General features: G+C 42.1%; 2 pseudogenes; both read left to right on the top strand.

The window, feature by feature from the left end:
• Positions 1–7,541: 7,541 nt before the first annotated feature.
• On the top strand, positions 7,542–8,283 carry LOC149243864 (pentatricopeptide repeat-containing protein At2g03880, mitochondrial pseudogene; annotated as a pseudogene).
• A 3-nt stretch (positions 8,284–8,286) lies between these two features.
• On the top strand, positions 8,287–9,363 carry LOC149243863 (pentatricopeptide repeat-containing protein At2g13600 pseudogene; annotated as a pseudogene).
• Positions 9,364–22,591: the final 13,228 nt, after the last annotated feature.

The raw sequence follows: 22,591 nt of genomic DNA, 5'->3' as shown, positions 1-22,591 counted from the left end.
GCGAGACATTGGGAATGGTTTAGGTGAATTCATCAAAGTGGCAGAGGAGACAAAGCTGAAGCGATACACCTCCTATGCGTGGATTTGTGTATACATGAACCTCAGAAAAGCTCTCCCGGACGCGGTAAGCCTCTACCATGATGATTATGAATGGTTACAGGCAATAGATTACGAGCATGTACCATTCCGCTGTCGAAAATGCCACGCCCTGACCATTTATTCCGAGACTGTCCCTCCAATATGAAATCCACGACCACCCCTTCAATGGACAAATCTGACCTGGATGGGTTCACAAAAGTTCCCAATCACAAAAAGACCCATAAAAAGCCCTCTACCTCAGTCAAAAAACCTGTCACCGGCACCTCCTTGCCTTCAACGAGCAACAACTTTGAAATCCTACTCCAGCCGAAGGTTCATATTTTAGATAATCAGAAACAACCTAAAGCCATTCCTAAGACTTCCGCCCATTCTGATCCATCAAGCTCAAAGAAAGCCCTCACTTCTAAGCAACCCGTGGACACCAAAACGCCCTCTCCCAGTAACATGCAGGAAAGGACTGCTCAAGGTATGGAGGTAGATAGCACTCAGATGCAGCTCATGATTGTAGATGATTCAAAGGTAGAGCAGGAAATAGTACAACACATGGAAGAGGAACCGGAGAGCTTCAACATCGGAGATCTAGATATACTGGGAATTGAACATGCTTGTAAGAAAAAGGAATATGACAAAATTCCTGAGCGAAAGCTAGAGAACTTAGAAGTAATTCTCTCAAGAGCACAGAATCAAAGATCATTAGGCGTCCAAACTAGTAGTCAGTGGGATGGAAGAAATATCTTCAAAGACAACAAGAAATGAGGACGGAAAACCGATCTTCATAGAACCATCTGCATAGGGGAGATGCTGGTGAAATCTGGAAGATACTCCAAGCTCACCAAATACTATAATCTCCTTCCCAATCGTGAATCATGAAGCTCATCTCATGGAACATCAGAGGGCTCAACAGCCCGGGGAAGGGACGATTAATAAAGAACATGCTACAATAGGAAAAACCTCAAATTCTCTCCTTGCAGGAGACCAAGTGTAATTCCACAACGTTGGATCAGATCCTTGCCAAAGTGTGGCCAGGAAGCAAAGAATTGGCGGTGGAAGCCATGGGAGCCTCAGGAGGGCTAGTCATCGTTTGGGATGATAGAGCTATAACACTTACCAACATACATGCCAGTAAGCACTTTATTCAGGCCAAGTTTAATTTAACAAGGACAAATGTTCATGGACACTTAACTAATTTCTACTTCCCCTAGGAGGCAACAAACATAGTAGACACACTGAACACCCTAACTCAGATCAACTCAGAAAGATCCCACCCATTTTGGATCACATGAGGGGACTTCAACATGATTACAAGATTGGATGAAAAAAGAGGAGGACGGATCAAGCTGGACTGTGAAAGCATGCACTTCAAAAACTACATTCATAACAACAAGCTTATAGATATGGAATTCAACAATGGAGTTTATACTTGGAACAATAAGTGTGCAGATGCACACCAAATTGCATCTCGATTAGATAGATTCTTGATCTCTGATAATGCAATACATCTTGGCGGGGATCACTTGGCCTCTATATTGCCACTCTCTGGCTCGGACCATTGGCCTATTAGGCTTCACTGGCAAAGACTGGGAGACAATGTTCGCAGGCCCTTTTGCTTTGAAGTCTTTTGGCTGAATCACCCCGATTTTCATAACCTAATAACAGAGACATGGATAAATTTCACAACACCAGAAGGCGCAAAAATGTACAAGCTCCAATGTCGACCTTTTTATCGCGCGCGAGATTTTGAACCGGAGCTCCTATGCCCCTACAACCTCGCCTCCTGCAGCCCTTCGCAAGCCTCCCACTTGGCAGCCCCTGCTGCTAGGCCTCTAGTCTTCCTCCTCGGCACCCCCGCATTTGGGCTCTGCACTCCTCCTCCGGCCAGTGCTGCGACTGGCTCCCTTCTGGCCTTTCCATGGCTGGGATCGACCCTTCCCAGATGCAAGACAATGAAGACCAGGTTGAGATCTTCGCCTCTCTCATTTCTGAAAATGATACCATCCGAAACAAACCCACAGCTTAAACGTTCGTCAAGAAACTAGCTGACATCCCATAAATCTCCCTTCCCCCTAGTCTCCCAAGGAAGGCAGCGATCTCTCTAGCAGAGAGAGGTCTGGTTGGACAATTTACTAGCCTATGGCCCTCTCCCAGAGCTGTACAGAAATGGGTGGAGCGCAACAGGAACACGAACATCCAAGGAAAAATCACAATAAGATTTTGTGGAAGGGGTTACTACACATTCCTCTTTGAAACCAAAGAAGACCGGAATCTCATCTTCAGAAATGGTCCCTACTTCATGGATTCGAGAGGTCTTTATCTGAATAGATAGTCCCCTGACTTTGACCCAGAAATGGATATACCTAATGCAGTCCCGGTATGGGTTCGCTCGCCCCATCTCCCTCTTCATTGTTGGGGAGATGAATCGATCAAAGCCATTGGGAACGCTGTCGGAAAATACATCGACAGACGCAAACCAAAGGACAACATGCACGCATGTGAAAGGATCTGTGTTGAAGTTGACTTAGGAAAGGGCCTTTCGGAAGCAATCAAGATCAAAGTGGACCAATGGACCCATATTTAGCAGTTGGACTACGAACAAATCCCGTTCAAATGTAAGGTATGCCATGAATATGGTCATTTTGCTAATAGGTGTAGTAAACTAAACTAAAATGAAATGAATTAAAATGTTGAAGCCAGTGAAGACACATGGGAACAAGTCAAAAAAAGAAAGCAAAACACAAACAATCTGGCCCAAAACCAAAGCCTCCCCAGAAATCCAAGCTGCATCCTTCTCCCCCCCTCCCATCTTGACTCAGCCATTACCCTCTACATCAAAACCCTTCAAATCTTTGGAGGAAGAAGACCCCTCATCCCCCCACTCTCCTCCTGATCCCCAGGAGCCCCCTCTCCTTGAAAGCTAACGCCAAGACACTATCAAATCCTCATTGCCTCTTACTATTTCCTCTCAGCCTCTTCTTGATCCTCCCCTCAACAAAATCACCAAAAGCTCATCTAAAGATCACGGGGGTTCTAGTGAACCCTCCTAGAAACCTGGACCCAAGCAGGAAATCTGCTAAGCAGCACAGGGATGAGAATGCGCAAAAGGACATAGCAATGGGAACGCAAACACCCATAGAAACTTATATCCTGGGGCAGCATGACAAAAAAGCAATCAACAAGGACCAAGGGGGGTGAGCACGTCCTCACATACCGCATATCCAATGATGAAAATATTATCTTGGAACATCAGTGGACTTGGGCACCCCTCTAAGGTAGTAGCCCTAAGGGATCTTATCATTTCTGAGAAGCCAGGAATTATTATGTTACAAGAAACAAAACAAAACCACAAGGAAACGAATAAAGTCATTGAGCAGCAGAGACAGTATAGAGGAAGCATTAGTGAGGCAAGAGGAGCCTTAGGAGGAATAACAACAATTTGGAATCAAGGTATATGGAACTTGCCTCTCTAAAGGAGCACTTAAGCAATAGTATATATGCAAAGGATGTACATTACAAAAGTACATAAAATCCACATTCCATGATCAGGACAACAAAGCACATGCAGTCCTAGAAAGGATCCACTATGATGTTTATGGACCTTTCTCGACAACCTACACTGTCAGACACAAATATTTTGTCACTTTTATTGATGAATTCTCACGAAAGTGTTGGATCTTCTTCACGTGGAATAAAGATGAGACATTCTCTGAGTTCGTAGAATTGAAGACACTAGTTGAAAACAAAGCTAGCAAGAAGGTGAAGGCTCTGTTGTAGAGGCCGCAACACCCTCCAAAATTTTGGCCTGCGCTTAAATTTCAAAGCCTACTATGGATATTGTGATCAATCGTTCCTTAGTCACTTATTGGTAAGTTGACGATCTCAAGCTCCCCTTTTCGATCTTAAGAGTCGTTTATGCTTTTATCTTTACATAGAATGTGTCATCTTTGGGCATGGGGGTAATCGCTTGTCATGCAAAGGGAGGTTTGTTTTGCTTCAAGGGGAAATATTTATGAGAATGAGACATTTTTAACACTAATTTCACACACTGTTACACAAGTGTCACCTTTATCCTCCCAAAGTCTATAATCGAAGCTGCACTTGTCGTAAGCTGCCACAAAGGTTGTTGCATTAAGTGAAGTATGTGTTATATATTCTAGATGGTCTATGTTGTATCGATAATTTTTCAAGTGTGTGATCATAGTGAAGTTTTATCACTATTCACATAAGCTCCATTGATCCCACACTTAGCTAAATTTCAGAGTTTCCTTAGCAACCTAGCCTCATCCAACTTTCCTGAACTACAAACTTCACATATGTAACCCTCAAGCTTTTCCGTTGCTTGTTCGAACCGTGAAATGTGCACAAATCCCAACCTCCCTTACCATTCAAAAATACATAGTGGTTTCCTCCAGTGTCCTTCCCTCAGCCGGAACCCACTGTCTCCAAAAACTGTGCAGTTTTGTCCCTTGACTACCCAGTCTGCCTTGCAGCCTGAAATTGCATAGATGTGTCCTCCCAGGGCCTCGTCCCAAGTAGGGCCACGAAGAAAGATGACATGATAGATGAATCTCAAGGAGATGAGGAAAAAAATAAGCAGACCAGGAAACCCAAGGTATGATAGAATATTAGGATCGCATGAAGACTCCATCTGATGCATAACCCTTTGGAGGCTAGGTATGGAAAACAAAGCACGCCTTTTGAAATACACCTCTTAATGTAGCTTAAAAGTTTGATTATCATTGTCGTATCATTCCATCTTCAATGACATTCATGGTTGAAATAATTGAAAGTCATTCCATGTGTTTGATCTACGTGTCTTGCTCCCTTTCACTTGTTTATTACATAGCTTAGAAGATGAAGAGTATTACCACTTGTTTATTTAAGCTACTGAGGTTGTGACCAACATGATCTTATGACTAACCAGGCACGATGCAAGGCATCCTAAGTGGGATGAAAGATGTTTGATGATATGTATGTAGTCAGTACACTCCTCTGCATTACTCCTTTGCATTAATCCTTGCTTTGTATCTTTCATGTACCCTCACCGCTTGTCAGATTTCGCTACCTGCTGCCAATAGTCTCTTAGCTCTTTCCTGAAAAAGCAGGCGAAGGAATTTCCTTCAACCTGATTTCTTCAAGGCTCTTCATAGAAATTATAGAGCTAAGAGAAGGAGATGTGGAATCTCACTATCAAACTCTTGAAAATACTTTGCATGTTTGAATATATCCAAACAATTAAGCTACCACTCAACAACATTGTCAATTTTGGAAGACTCAAGAAAGATCACATCTCTAGATATTATAAACTTCTTATTCACTTCATCATAGAGATGGTATGCTTTGGAGGTATGAGTACCCAAAGAAGATACATTTGTGACTCTTTGCACTGAGTTTTTTTATCTGTTCCTTAGGTATGAAGGCATAATATGAGGAACCAAAAACCATGGGATGCCTCACCAAAGGAATGTGGCCATACCACATTGCATAGGGAGTCTTGTTTCTAATAGCAAGAGTTGGACACCTATTATTTATATACACAACACATAGAACCACATCAGCCCAAAACCTTATGAACTTAGCATGTGAACTATGCCAAGTTCATAGTGAATGTAATACATTCCAATGAACTATGTGTTGAAAAATGCAGCAAGAAATTCTCAATTTGATTTTTCCTTGATTAAATTGAAAAAATTCAAATTTCCACATCAACAGACAACTTGGATGATGTTAACTTGTGTGACATGGATTGTGTCACCTAGTTTACTCAATAAATTCGAGTTGGAGGAGTTAGAGTTCAGTTTTGCATATGCAATTGCTAACTTGTGGCAATAAAGGTCAATTATCTCAAGTAGTTGTCAGTTAAACTAGTTCTAACTTTTGGAGGAACTATTGGAAGGTCATTTAAGCAGTGGGACTTCAGTCAAACTCGATGATCATCTAGTTAACTGATCAATCAACCCAAAATAGTTGGGGCATGAAGAGAAGTCAAGTCCCCTAAAATTGGTGGAGATTCGAAGGTAGTGTTAATTTCTTGTAGCTCACACAGTTGCAAGAACTTGCTATAACCATAGTGGAGGAAGTAGCTTGATTAGGAGCTTCTTGTGAAATTAGAGAGTGAATGATTGTTGGTAGCATTAATAGCCTACCAGCAATTTGTTTTGAACCACACTTCAATGTTTTGGGCATGGTTTTTGAGGGTGGATATTTTTTTTTTATGCTTTTTGGTCATGCATGTCCTCACTAAGTATCTTGGGAGGTCTGTAATAGTTCCTTGCATGCACATCCTCACTAAATATCTTTTGGGATGTCTATACTAGGTCCTTGTAAATTTCTGTTTTCCAAGGCTTAACTACTTATGATCTTAGGTGCTCACAAACATTCGACAGTTTATGGCACTTTCCAAATCACCATTCTTGAAAGGATCCAACAAAACGACTTCAGAGGAAGATGAGAAGGGAAAACTCTTATTGGAACTAGCCTAGAACTAGTGGAATTGGTTGGTCCCAATGGTTTTAGAGTTGTACTAGTCTAGTTTGGTGGTTCAGATTGGCTAAGGTCGGTCTTGTATTGAATTGACCTTAAAACACCAAATTCACTAGTTCTCTAGTGATTTATCCATCACTTGCATGATTTTCATTGTGAATCTTGGCTTATCTCATCAAGTCCCCACTTGATATCTTTTATCATAAATTCATCCATCTTCAAGTTAGACTAGGGATTCTTCCGCCTTAATTTTCACTCGTTAAATCTTTAGTTTATAGTTTGAAATGCTTGGAACCACTACCACCATTACCATCCATGAATGATTTGGTATGCCTAATATGTTTGACAATAAATTCTTTATCAATAATCAATTTACACTTAAATTTCTTATTAACTCAAAATACCACACACACTATATATTAAAAATAATAATAATATAAATATTCACACTTCCAATAAATAATAAAGTAAAATAACAACTTATCAATTTCAACATAATATTTTATTACTCATTTCAACATAATACTTTAATAATAATTAAACAAATTTAAGCTCTATTATCTAATTTATTAAATGACTAAATCCACATTATATAAATTCCTTCTCATTCCTTAAAACGTGGTGAATCATTCTTATACTATACTTAATACATGTTTTATATAATATAAAATAACACTTATTATATATATATATATATATATATATATATATATATATATATATATATACTTATAATTTTAAAATTTAATTTAAATATATTTTCATAATACCACATCCTATAAATGCTATTTTTTCTAATAAAAAATTATATTCATCCATAAATATTTATGCCGTAAGGCGTTTCTCTTTGAAATGAATTGCCCCAGCCATCGCCGTGTCCTATTGTTCACCGTGGATTTGTGGTGTTAGACGATTGAACAAAGTTTGATCGTTGATCCAAAACTGAAACGGTTCATGAAACTGAAATGGTTTATGTCAGATGTGGGAGCCTGGCGGACGCTCGCAGAGTTTTTGATCAAATACCCAAACGTGATGTATGTTTGTGGACTGTGATGATCGCGGGTTATGCCAGGCAGAGGGTAGCCCACGAGGCTTTAGGGTTTTTCTTCCTCATGTGGCGAGAAGGCGTCCAACCCAATAAGTTCACATTCGCCAGCGTACTCCCTGCTTGCGCTGACTCTGCAGACATCAGAGAAGGACTGGACATTCATGAAGAGATCAAAAGAAGCGGATTACAAAGTGATGTATTTGTGGCAAATTCCCTGATAGATATGTATGCAAAATGTGGCAGCATAGAGGATGTATGCTATCTGTTTGACAAAATGTGTGAACCAGACGTCATATTCTGGACAGTGTTGATTGCAGGGTATGCGCAGAATGGGCAGGCAGTGGAGGCCATGGAGCATTTCAAGAAAATGTGGCTTGTGGGTATGAAGCCAAACTCCGAAACATATGCCAGTGTTCTATCGGGATGTGCCAATCTGGAACAGGGTATGGAAATTCATGGGGAAATAATCAGAAGTGGTTTCCAGTCTCATGTCTTGGTTGAAAGTTCCCTTGTAGATATGCATTGCAAGATGTGGGAGTGTAGAATATGCACGCCATTTTTTTGCCAAATTGCGTAAACGAGATACTGTGTCGTGGGCAGTGATGATTGCAGTTGTTACACGGAACGGATGGGATGAGGAGGCCCTGAAGCTTTTCTGAGAAATGCAATTGATAGGTGTGAAGCCAAACTCGAAGACATTCCAATGTATTCTCCTGGCAAGTGCCAATTTTGGAGCTCTGGAACAGGGTATGGAGGTACATGAAGAAATAAATAGAGGGGGATTCCAGTCTGAGGTATCTGTGGGAAATTCCCTACTAGACATGTATACAAAATGTGGGAAAATGGACAAGGTACGTGAAGTATTTGACCAAATGAATCTCCGAGACATCATATCCTGGATGGTGATGATTGCAGGGTATTCCCAGAATGGGCATGCCAAGGAATCCCTAAAGCTTTTACAGCAAATGCAATGGGTTGATGTGAAGGGGATAGCAAAAACATTTGCTGGTGTTCTCTCAGCATGTGAAAAGTTGGCAGCATTGGATCATGGTATGGAGATCCACAAGGAAATAATTAGTAGTGGATTGCAGTCTGATATCTTTGTGGAGAGTGCCCTGATAGACATGTATATAAGTTGCAGGAGTATAGAGGAGGGACACAGATTATTTGATAAAATTCCATTACGAGATGAGGTATCTTGGACAGTAATGATTGTAGGTTATGCACAGAATGGTTCGGGAGAAAAAACCCTGAAGCTTTTCAAAGATATACAACTGGCGGGTGTGAAATTGACTACAAAAATCTTTGCCAATGTTCTTTCTGCATGTGGCAACTGGGCAGCTTTGGAGCAAGGTGTAGAAATCCATGAGCAAATAATTAGAAATGGCTTTCAGCTGGATGTCATTGTGGTCATTGCCCTATTAGACATGTATGAAAAATTTGGTAGCTTAGACAATGCATGCCACCTGTTTGACATGATGCGACATCGAGATGTTGTCTGTTGGACGGCCATGATTACAGGATATTCCATGCATGGCTATGTAAGTGAGGCCATCACACTCTTTGAAGAAATGAAAGCCTGTGATGTAAAACCAAACCATATCACAATGGTTTGTGTTTTTTCTGCCTGCTGTCATGTAGGCCTAGTCTATGAGGGCCTTCAATACTTCAATTGCATGAGGGATTATTATCACATCATACCTGTGATGGAGCACTACTGCTGCATGGTTGGGAGCTAGATGAAGTAGAAGGCTTTATCAATAAAATGCCAATCAAACCCGATGCATCTGTTTGAATGTGTTTGCTTGGAGCCTGCAGAATACATAACAATATAGAGTTAGGAGAATCCTTGACCAAACACCTTTTTGAGTTGGATGTGAGAGATGTTGCACCTTATGTGCTTCTCTCAAACATATATGCTATGGCTGGTAGATGGTGTGACTTTGAAAAGGTTAGAAAAATAATGAAAGTCAGAGGAGTTAAAAAAACTCCTGGATGCAGTTGGATTGAGGTCAACAAACAGGTGCATGCCTTCCTTCTAGGTGAGAGGTGACATACATGACCAAAGAGGTTATAGAGATTGTTTTCAGAGATGAAGTGAACAAGGTATGTTCTGATCTAGTTTTCAAGGCTGTATGCAAAAATGAGGAGCAGACTTTAATTTATATAGCAAACGACTTCCATACTTCCCTCAATCAAAAGCCCAAGTGGTCTACAAAACTAGAGATATGAATTCCCTCTACCCACCTTTCATTGTTCAAAACATAAAGATAAGCTTCATTCTTAAGACAAGGAGAAAGCATTTTCACTCAACGTGTTTTAATCAAACCAATGAAATTGTTATCATAAATGTCAAATAATTCAACTCCAGTCAACAGCCTTCTCATTCACTCTGCAAGACGTCGAGTCATGGATACCTTGTTAAATTCCTACCAGGCTCAGATACCATTCTTTTATTTAATTAGCCTTAGACTTATCACTGAGATTACTAGCCCTAACTATATCATGCAACTTTTGAGGTGGCCGACTTATGAGGGACAAAATGTCAATTCCTTGTTGTGGCAAAGGAATAAATATAGATCCAAAAATATCTAATCACATGGTGCTTGCTACAGGTGTGCTTTGAATCTCCTCTAGAGTAACAACAACAAGAAATTCATCAATCCTGCAATCAACATATGTTAAACCTTCGAGAAGTTTCCTAGCACTCATTTTCTCCCCTTGGTCTTTAAAAGATTGTCCATGGTAATCATGGAAGTGGCAAAGTTACATGAATACATTTACTGGCCCAGCATGCAAGCTAGGGTGTTTCAGATCCAGCTCAATGATACATCTAGCATTACGAGCTAAACCAAATACATTGTTGATTATACTAGAATAAATTGTTTATTCTGAACAGTTTGGAGAGCCCTCGAAAGTTAGTGTCTTTGATGAGATTAGAATGACAAGAAAAGGAGTGACTTTGATATTACATCTTGGCAATAGTCCTATCTTGCTAACATGCTGTTTGGTGGACTTAGAAGTCTCCCTATTTGGATGAGTGAGGAATGAAATGTAACTTTCAAAGAAATTCCCATTTCAGCAATAGCTAGATTCAATGATTGGTTGCATTGTTGAATATAATTGGCAAATCTTGAAATATAATCAATGATGTTTATCATCCTTCTAATATTGTTGTCCATGTCTGAATCCCAAGTATCGTCCTACTAATATTGTTGTCCATGTCTGACTCCCAAGTTCTCCAATTCATATTTTTTTCTTTATTTCTTTGTTCCTGTTATCCTTTGACTTGTCGGGGTAGCTAGAGAATCAATTCACTTGTGTTTTGTATCAAAACCAGCAGTTCCATAAATGAGATCTATGGACTTTCCATGGACATTTGCCAGAGATGTTTTTAACATACTTAGCTGACCCTTGTGATGTCAGGTGTTTGGGAGAGTGTCACACGGAATCAGTCAAAAGTGCGGACACAACCGACCTTCCTAGAAGTCTAAGACGTTCTAATGACAAACAAAACAAACTGGAGCTATCCTTCTCTAAACATACATTATGATATGAGAAATCAAGTGTTTCGTTCTTACCTTTGTCCAAACGTTGTTGTAGAAGTCCAAGCTTTGTTGATCTGGATGAGCTCCTCCTTTTCTCCAAAACCTGCAATCACCAACAGTCAAACAATTAAATAGCACCTGATTGTAACATAAAACAAAGCATTTTCAACATATAGACCAAGGAGTACATGAAATAACCCATAAACAACAAGTTATTGAGAAGAATGGACCAATTTGCATTAAAGGTAATCAAAAGGAACCATTACAACCTGAGCCTTGGTGTTGTGCAAGCTCCTTCCAGGGTCCACAAGAATCTTCCTCTACTTTGACAAAGCTCACCCACTTCCAAATAGAACAAGCAAAGATGGCAATCTCTCCTCACAAGCTTCCAAATGGGAGTCCTAATTCCTGCAGCATTTACCCTTAGAAATCTATAGCTTTCAACCTCCCTCCTTCTGGCCCAATGCCTGTATTTATAGTGCTCAAGAGGAAGTTAATCAGGTCCACCATCAATGGGATAGTCCCCTCTTTGGATGGGATCACTCCCTTATTGATGGGATAAGTTCCTCTTTGGTAGGAGTGCATGAACCATCTGGAGGCGCTCAATACACGTCAAACAACCTTCTAGAATGCTCTAGAAATGACCAAAAGTAAGTTTTTGAAGATAAAACTTGCGCATTTTAACCTTTTCAGAGGGACGCACCTGCCCCTTTAGATACAGAGCATCCTTGGACGCAGACCTTATGAACAATAGGTGCGTACCCGCAGGCAAGGTTTGAGAGAACCTGCGTACCCAGAGATAAACATATTTATAAAGACTTTCTCTCTTTCTTGGAGTTTGACATGGATAGCAAAGGCATAAGACTTGCTTAAGAGGGTAGTATGACTGTTGATAGAGCCATACCAACTGTAAATAGCCATGGTGACATTTTTTAGTGTAACAGATTGCCCCCTAAAGTGCGAAGCCTGGAATAGATTAGGGTTTTGTATTATCTAGGAAGGGTGAAGCGCTTTATCATTTCGAGGATTATCTCATGGAGAACCTGGTCAGAACCTGCAATTTTCAACACAAAATACATGTATAAGATTATATCATCACTGAGGTAGGCATTCCCATACTCAGATTAAAACTTTAACTAACTGACTAACTACTCTGATACAGAAATGATTTTGCAGTACATCATAATCATAGACTTTTGTAGACACAGTATGGGCGCAGCCATCTGTTTATGGTTAGTCTACTTAGATAATGAATACAAAACTCCTCGCAGCCTGGATGGTAAAGATTCGATCCAGGGTCTTCATTCCTACTTCTCGAATTGGTACGATTCTAGCCATGCGAATAAATGATTCGATGTCGAACATGGTAGAAACCACTTGATTACCAGTCGATGATGTGAACTGTTAACAAGCGTGAGAGAGACCACCAGTAATGTCAATGGTTCTCAAAGTACCCAGTACAATCCATGAGATGTGAATGAATGAGTTGGTGTCGAACATTTCACGGAATCCTTCGATCGAAAGTCAATGATGTAAACTGACGTCAAAGGCGAGAAACCTGCCATTGATGCATGCAGACTTCAAGGCACTGACGATTTCTAAGTCATCTCTCTAGATAATGTGTTGATGTCGATAGAAAGTGACCCGTTGCAGGGAAGCCCACAACACGAAATCATTGTTCAAGTTGAAGAAATGTTGCTGTAAGGACTGACTCAGGGATGGTCAAATGGATGACAAGTATTTTGCAGATGAAAGTTTTGTTTGCAGACCTCTTGAACACATAACGACACGACAGATGGTTTGGTGCTAAATAACTCAAAGTTAATCCCCGGAACCCGGTTGAAGACTTTCAAAAGTGGTTTGATCAACTGTGAGGTAAAAGATTTCCCAACCCAGGTGAATGAAAAGTGTCGTGTCCAAGAGTGGTAATAAAGTTTCTTCTGAGACAAAAGGTAACAAATAGGCTCATTCTTCTCTCTTTTCCCCCACCATTTCTGGCAAGTACCTCTTTATTTTTAACAAGCTTGAGGAGGATAACATATGCTTGATTATAAGCTCATCCTTCGGATGAGTCCAACCCAGTTTTGATTCGAACCCTAGGAAGGAGTGGTTCGTTCCTGTTTGTAATTGAACAGGTCCTTTACTGTGAAATGTTTAACGAGCCCAGTATAGGAGAAACTCGGTGTTTTTCAATTTTAGAGAGTCTGAAAAACTTAAGAAAACTCCAAGTTGAACTTTTTCGTAAATTTGTGTCCCTCAAGCCCGAAAAAGTATAAAATAATACCTGGGGGAACCGCTTGATCTTGCGACCAAGGAGTACTTTCATAATTAGTGTCACTGACCTGAAAAGTAAAAAGCGATCAAGGACACGTCGTTTTATTTCCGTATCGAGTTTGAAACGACAAAAACACGACAATCTTTTCCTGATTTTACGGTCAGAAAAGAGCTATAAGGGGACCGTCTTTTAATTTCGTTTTAACGAGTGTAAAAGAAACGCTCGGCAATCTTTTCATGTTTTAGGAGTCAGAAAAGGGCTTAAAAGATGACTCTGATATTTTGTTTGTGAAAAAATGACAATTTTCCCTCTAAGTCCCTTTGTCCTGCACAAAAGCGACACATTACTCATACCTGTTTAAGATAGGCAAAAATTCATCGAAAAACATCTTTCCATGGTGAAAAATGAACAAATTCATCCAAAAAACCTATAAAAAGACTTTTTACCATGTCATTTTTACCGTTTGACTGTTGAGGTTGAAAAAGGAGCTTTTGACAAGAAACTTCCCGTGGTCGCTGCGGAAAATCCGACCGTTAGAATCGAACGCCGTCTCTTCCAGGTATTTCACAACATCCTCCTTGTCAATTTCATCCGTTTAGAATTTTATTTTAGGTTTCATTTTTTATTTTTGGGGGGTTTTGGGTTTTGAAAACCGCTCTGCGGGGGACGCAGGTTCCCTAAAGGCTGGCTTGCGTCCCCCGACTTTTTCCTACACAGGGAAAAGGTCGGGGGACGCAGGCTACCTTCAGGCCACCTGCGTCCCGGCGCACTGTGTGCCAAACGCGGGGTGCGTCCTCCGCAAAACGCGGGTTTTGAAACCCCAAGCTCCCAAATTAACCATTGAATTTACCCAAAATTTATTTTAATGCCTGTTTGTTCATGTGTAGGGCACTTATCATGCTGGATTGGAGAGAAAGAGAGCATGAGGAGGTTGATGAAGCTGCAATCAATCATCAACCTTCCCTCGATGCCCTAAGAGGATGTGGATTATACAAATACTGGGCCATACCTGGCATGAGGGCTCAGGTAAGATTCTTGGAGTGGCTGGTCGAGAGATGGAATGTTCAAGAGCAATGCTTTTATATCGGTGGGCAACAACTCGAGATAGAGCCCGCTGATATTTACTTTCTCACTGGCTTGCCGAATAGAGGCGAGCAGCTCAATCTGGCTGGGACTAGGCCGGGTGGCCAATCCCTTGATAGTCTCCGAGCAGATTGGTGCCTACCTGATCGACACCATGCGAAAGGCATAGAGATCAAATATGTCTCTCGGCCTGAACTCATGGTCTTAGCTTTCACTGTGACCAGGATTTGTGGCTCAGCCACTTTACATATTGCTACTGGGTCCCAATTTCGGATGGCAATTGACTGTCTCCAAGGCACCATCTTCAACTGGTGTGATGCGGTGTCGGCTAACTTGAAAGCTCAACTGACCAGGGCAAAGACCAGGAGACTAAAGACCTTTGGATATGGGCCTATAGTCGTGAGCTTTGCCCTAGAGAGAATTCCGATGCTGATCCCTCAGCATCTCACTGTTGATATTTTGGGTCCTCAGGAGCCAAAGCTGGTACGATGGGTTGCGGTGATGGCCCGGCATCCGGACGAGGGTGCGGCAGTTGTTCGATTCACTGACAGTTATTTTCACTGGTTAGAGGACCAGGTGTTTGCGATTCAGGACTTTCCGTATGCCGGAGTAGATTTTCGAGGTGATCCGGACATGGTTCTTCCACAGGGAGAACAATGGGATGACAGAGGTACTTTATTTTTCACGAGTTTTCAAATTATGTATTTTTTTTGTTTTTTATATATATCGTCTCAAAACTGACAGTAAAATTTTCAAAATGCAGATGTTGGTCCACAGCGTCCAGCCAACCTCCGGCCTTTTGAGAGGAGACATCCAGTTGCACCGGTACCGGCCCCACAGGACGCGGCGGCTGCAGAGGTACTAGCTGAGTTGGAGCATGATCTACAGCGTCTGACGGCGGATATACCTGAGACTACTATGGATGATATTCCTATCAGACTTCAGCGCTATGTAGTCGCAGTCCCTGGACCGTTTAGGAGATTTTTGCGCAAGGTAGCCCGTGCAGTGGTGTCGTACAGGGAGCACCACCAGTGATTGGCTAGTCACTTTGTAGACACATGTGACATTTTTGACTTTTTGTACTTTATCATTTTTGCCGATCATAAGGTGTTTTTCAACCTATGATCGAAGACGATGTATATTTTTTGACACACTCCTATCTATATATATATCACTATTACCGGCTTATCTTGTTTAACATGTATGATGAAATGTTTTTAAATTTACTTGCATGATTATCGTAAATGTCTGTCCAACACTCGAGAAGCAATTGCATCTGCTAATGTATTTAAGGACCTTGGAATATGCTGATATTCAATGTAATCAAATTCACGTTCCAAGAGACGCACTCTCAAAAACAACCTTAATAACACAGGATTTCTAATGGCATAAACTCTATTAAGCTGTAATACAACAAGTTCAGAATCTAACCTCACTATCAAACGTCGAATTCCAAATGAAATAGATTCGGATAATAATTCAACCACTGCACTGTATTCTGCAATGTTGTTCGTTGTTTGACCGAGGCTTACCCCATGCATAGAAACTAACTCGTCAGAGGGTGAATAGATAACCCAAGCTGCGGAAGAGATATTCCGTGTACTACGACAAGCACCATCAGCAAATCCAATGTATGTTTGGAGGGGCGTCGACATCTACAATATCAAGAGAAAAACCAAGATAAGCCAGAATAACGACGAAAAACACACTCACTAAGCTAAGCACACTGACTAACTAACAATCATACTAGCTAGAAACTAAAAATTCTTCATACCCACCATTTAAGCATAATACCTCTTTAGGTAAAGCCCATTTCTGGGTTTACCCAAAGAGTCCCCATCAAAATCTACTAGCTCATAAGCCCCTTTTGCTAGCTTTCGCTTTACAATATAGGGTCCATGCCACATAGGAACGAATTTTCCAGCACCTAGCTTATCGTTAGCTTGATCATATAAAAGCACTAGGTCTCCCTCCGAAAAACTTCGAGGGGTCACATTTCTATCATACTGAGCTTTCATTCGCTTCGCGTGAGTCTCGATTGCCAATGCAGCGTCACGTCGAGTCTCATCTAATTTAGCTAAGTACAATAAACGTTTCTCCTCTTCGGAAGTAGCTGGAAGTAATTCGACAGCCATTTGAAGTGATGGGATTTCACATTCAATGGGTAACACTGCTTCCAAGCCATAAACTAGCTGGAAAGGAGTGAACCCTGTTGAGGTTTTCACTGAGGTTCGGTATGCCCATAGCGCCGAAAATAACATGTTGTGCCAATTCGACCGATGAATACCAATGGTTCGTCGGATCATGATAACCAGAACTTTGTTGATAGACTCAACCAAACCGTTGGCTTGCGGATAATAAGGAGTAGAGCTGTCATGGCGCAAACCAAGCTGGCTTGTAAGTTCAGTCATCATGGTGTTTCGAAAATGGCTCCCATGGTCAGTAATGATTGCTTGTGGGACACCAAACCTAGTTATTATATGATTGAATATGAAAACTGCAGCTGTTTTGCCGCTTGCGTCGAATGTAGGCATCGCCTCGGCCCATTTAGTGAAATAATCAACCGCGAGGATGATATACGCATGCCCCCCGGCCGAGTGAGGGTTACAAGTAATAAAGTCGATACCCCATTTGGCGAATGGACCAACGGCAATTATAGGGTGGAGAGGAGCAGGTGGTGCGCGCATCTTTCGATCAAACACTTGGCAGTTGTGGCACTTCCGGACTGCAATGATACAATCTTTAAACATAGATGGCCAGAAGTAACCAGCGCGCAACACCTTCTGAGCTGTGGCATACCCAGACATATGACCGCCACATGCTCCAGAGTGACAATCATTCAAAACTCTCTCAGCCTCTTCGTGAGTTAAACAACGTCGAAAAACTAAGTCTGCCCCCCGGCGATAAAGTGTATCTCCAATAATTTTGTATTGCTGGGATTGAAACCGAATTTTTCGACGTTCCGCCTTTGAAGCTTCAGGCCGAAAGGTTTGGGTTTGGAGATAGATGATTATATCCCCGTACCACGGATCTAAAGTACTGATAAGAAACAAAGATTCGTCCGCAATGGACTCTTCTGCCACAGTCTCTGTGTCAGTACGCGGGAAATCACACATCAATTCCGCAAAAACTAAGGATTTCTTAGACTTGGACTTCTCGAACTCCAAGTCGAACTCTTGCAGGATAACGATCCATTTAGAGTACTTGCCCCCTAGCAGTTGTTTTGTCAAAATATAAATCATAGGGTTGCAATCCGAAATAACTGTAGTTTTACGGAGAAGAATGTAGTGACGAAAACGCTGGACAGCTTGAACGGCTGCCAGGGCCAATTTCTCCACATGCGAATATTTTAGCTCAGTGGGATTTAAGGTCCGACTGAGATAATATATCACATGTTCCGCTCCGAATTCATCTTCTTGAACTAACACCATTCCAATGGTGGAATGCGAAGCTGCGAGGTATAAGAAGTAGTCCTGGTTGTAGTTGGGAGGATGCAACAACGGTGCATGGGTCAACGCGTGTTTAAGTGCATCAAAAGATTGTTGGGCAATCTCGTCCCAAAAGAATTGAACGTTCTGTTTCAACAACCGTGTAAAACCTTTAGTGACCTCGGCGTAGTTTGGGATGAATCGGCGTAAAAAGTTCGCTTTCCCTTGCAAACTTTGGAGTTGGCGCAAACTCGAAGGAGGAGGCAATTTGATGATAGCCTCGACTTTCGAGGGATCGACGCGAATGCCGGCTTTTGAAACAACAAATCCCAGCAATCGACCTGTTTCTATACAGAAAACACACTTGTGGGGATTCAACCGAATTCGATAATGCCTACACCTCATAAAGATTGCTCGTAGGTGGACAAGGTGATCAGCTCGACGTAAAGAATGAGCAGGCAAATCATCGAGATACGGTTGCACAATGTGCTTGATGTCGTGAAATGCGTAAGACATCGCCCGTTGAAAAGTGGCCCCGGCATTCTTAAGCCCAAAAGGTAATTTGCAATAAGCAAATGTCCCCCATGGACAAATGAATGCCGTTTTTGGTTGGTCGGCAGGTAGAATATTGATTTGATTATAGCCCGAAAAACCATCCATGAAGGAAAACATTTCACTTCCGGCACAATCATCAATAATTTGATCGATATAAGGCGTAGGATAGTTGTCTTTTGGACAAGCTCGATTGATATCCCTATAGTCGATACAGATTCTTATTGTTCCTTGTTTCTTGTTGACCGGAACAATATTCGATACCCAATCCGTTAACGGGATCGGATAAATGAAACCTGCTTTCAACAGCTTTTCGACTTCTGCTTTAATCGCAGCCGCTTTTCGAGGGTGAATCTGACGCAACCGTTGCCGGATGGGTTTAGCATCCGGGTAGGTTTTTATTTCATGAACAACAATGGCAGGATCGATTCCCGGCATTTCCTCGTAAGACCAGGCAAACACATCGCGGAATTCTTGGAATAGGGCCTTGTAAGTTTGGATTTCTTCTTCTGTACATGCGGCACCTATATGAATGTTCTCCTCAATTCCGGGCTTCACTGAAATATCAATGGGAATAGTACGAGAAATATTCCCTAAATTCAACTCTGAATCAGAATGTTTCGTTGGATCCTGAGCGTCTTTGACATATTCAGCGGTAAAGATAGATGAAAAATCATTTTCAAATGCATCATCCTTAGGTAAAAACGAAGATCTGTGATGGAGATCTTCCCATGGTAGATCGTCTACACTTAGGATTTCGCGAAGTTGTTCGTCAGATGACACGACTTCGGGAAACGCTATCCGTTCTAAGGTTGAGGTGAAAAGTGATTCTTCACTGACCACATTCATTTGGTCGACCTCGGTTGAATGAAAGTCGGTAAAAGACATGAGAGCTTCATAAGCAATTTCATATGGACTCAAGGGCATAGCATTACCGAATGAGTCTATCTCAGAGTCAGATGGGACATACCAAGGATCATCATAAATAATGTTTTCTGATGTAATCATATGAATTGTTGCAAATGAAGGTTCTACGCTGAGTGGAGGGAGAGGAAAAGTTCCCAGTAAACCGGAATCCTTAACTAAACCTACACCAACGTCCCTATAAGGGATTGTCGTCTTACCGACATGCTGGATACTCTCTGAAGAGGCTGGGTCGGATGAAAAGTATGTCAGCTGATCAATAGTCACGATCTTACCGTTATGTGGAAACTTAATTACTCTGAAGACCGATGAAACGACCGCTGTCATAGCATATGACCAACTTCGACCCAAAAGAAGGTTGTAGTCTAGAGGGGCATCAACCACTTCCACATCCAGACTAACGGTTTTACCTTCTACCCCTATAGGCAATTCCTGTAGAATACCAAACGGACGGAACCCACGGCCATCAAAGGCCTTAAGGATGGTGGGGGATTGGTTCAACGAAGGAGAACCAAGGGATCTCCAACATTGAATCGACATAATACACGTAGAAGCTCCCTCATCAATCACAGTTCTATGAATAGGCCTGTTTTTTACTATCACTGGAATTTGGAAAGCCATTTGATGGGGGAGACGTGGTGTACTATTTTCTAGATCGAAGATCATTAGATTCGGATCCTGAACATCAACAGCTCCTATAGCCGACAAAAGCAATTTTCGTTGTGCTGGGCATGATTGCAGCACTTCTAACGCCGACATTGCTGAGGGTGAAACAGCTAAGTCCTCAACAATGTTGTAATTCTGGGCCGCTCTCGCATGTGGATTGAAAGCAGACCTTCGAAGTACACCCTTGGCGGGCGGTTTAATTACTAAGTCTGGGTTAGGTTTCTCGATCTGTAGTGGATCGGAACCAGGAGCTGAGGTTGATGGGTTAGAGTGAGAAGATTCTGCTTCCTTACCATCAACAGGATTCTTACTACCATAATCTTGCGATCGAGTCGCAATCCTCACATGAGACATCATCAAAATGGGTTCTTCACTGGCATTCGAGGAAGAACCTATCATCTTATTCTCCTGCTCCGGAAATGGATTTTTTAACACAGCAGGAGTGGGAGAACCTTTGACTATTTTCACTACCTCGGCCCGATGAGGGCAATCTCTCGTAAAATGATCCTCTTCACAAATAAGACAAGGATATCGAGGTTTGCGCTTTTCGTCATTGGTTTCCGACTTTTCAGTTTTCTCCTTCGGAGCCTTGTCTGCTTTAGCCTTCTTCTTTCCTTTCTTCTTTCCACCGTTTTTTGATTTGGCCGTAGATGACTCTACAGCGTGAATATCGGCGGTAAGTTCAGGAGAAGACTCTCCTGTCGGGGAATCGGGCAAAGTGATAATAGGAGTAGTTGAAGCCTTGGAAGACTTCTTCTTGCTCTTTGTATTCACGATACCAATCATACCATCAGCGGCATGAGATCCCGAAGGAGCAGCAGCGATTTGATTCGACTTTGGAAGATCCGGAATCTTCTCGTGTAATGTACCCGACTGAGTGTAAACTAAGTCAAGGTATTGCGCCTGAGCAATGACTTGCTCCTCAGTAACTACTCCGGCCTTAGCTACATCTTCAGTAATCCTTGGTAATAATGATTTAACAAACCATTCAGCTAAGATTTGGTCCGGGATAAAAACTTTCACTAGCCTTCTTCGACGTCTCCACTCATGAATGTGATCTGAAATATACGTGGAGGTTGATTGTTTTAGTGAAGTTAATAACTCCGTACCGTTATCGTATCTGACCGGTAACTGAAAGTGAGTTAAGAACGAGGTAGCTAACTGGCTAAAATTGTAAAAAGAGGCCCGTGGTAACTCAATGTACCACTTGGCCGCGAGACCAATGAGTGTACGCTGGAAAAGACGTAAGCGGATCGAATCATCCGAGATAGAATTTGAAGCACACCAGAGGTGGTAAGTCATCACGTGATTGGACGGATCCTCTCCAGACTTACCTTCGAACTTGGGTATATCGCTGGGCAACTTATTTGGCATTGGCGGCCAGAACGGAAGATATTGAATTGGATCGTTCGTTAGGCGCGTCAAGTCTGGTAAATCCAAAGTTGCGATAAACGGTAACTGCCGGTTAGGATCTCTAAAACTCTGGGTCACAATACCGGCCCCAGGAGGAGGATATCCAGGATAACTAGGAACAGGAGTTGCATTTGGGATATTATATCCTCCTGGAAAACCAGGATTAACCGGACCGTACTGGGGTTGCTGAGGTTGTTGATAAGTGTACCCAGGATACGGTTGATACTGGTAAACCGGTTGTTGGACAGCTTGCCCAGGTTGATACTGTCCCTGGTACGGAGGTTGAACAAATTGAGGTTGAGTAGTGACAACCGTACTTATACCAGGCTGGCCTACAGGCATCTGGACTGTGGTTTGAATCGTAGATCCAGACAACGGTACAGATGTCTGAGGAGTGGTTACAGAGACAGTAGAAACCGGAGCCGTCGATACTCCAGAAGTAAGTATGGTAGATGTGGCGGTAGTTGCAGCAGCCGTTTGAGATGGAGTACTAGGTGCAATTGGCGGCTGAGTAACTACCGAAGTTACAGAGGTTTGAACACTTGACTGGACAGGTTGCGGTTGCTGGGGTGGACCAGAAACTACAGGTTGTCCCGCTTGAGGTACCGACTGTATACTTGGCTGCAACATCTGTTGACCCTGTGACGGATCCCACACTAACATTCCAGGGTATTGACCCATAACAGGTTGAGGGTACTGAGATCCATAGCCGGATTGAGGATAGGATTGATAACTGTAAGGTGCAGTTCCCATACCTTGACCATATGATTGACCTTGAGGTGGTTGATAACCTTGACCTGAGTATTGACCTTGAGGTTGATAACCTTGAGGTAAATACGAGTACTGGGGTTGACCTTGGGGTACATATTGAGGCTGGGGTTGACCCTGAGGTATGTATTGCCCTATAGGAGCGTACTGACCTTGAGGTTGCCCCCCAGACACGAATGAAGTACCTTGAGGTTGCCCCCCAGGCATTAACGGAGGCTGCCCCCCAGGCGGTAATTGGCCACCTTGAGGTTGGGAAACGGGAACTGAACCTGACATCATGTAAATGTCTCCTACACCCAATGGTACATTA

This window comes from Pinus tabuliformis, chromosome 8 (assembly GCF_031772625.1).
Source record: "Pinus tabuliformis cultivar Carrire ecotype Pingquan chromosome 8, CPIR1, whole genome shotgun sequence".
NCBI classification, from domain to species: Eukaryota; Viridiplantae; Streptophyta; class Pinopsida; order Pinales; family Pinaceae; genus Pinus; species Pinus tabuliformis.
The sequence above is the reverse complement of the archived record's forward strand: the minus strand, read 5'-3'. Positions and strand labels throughout refer to the sequence as shown.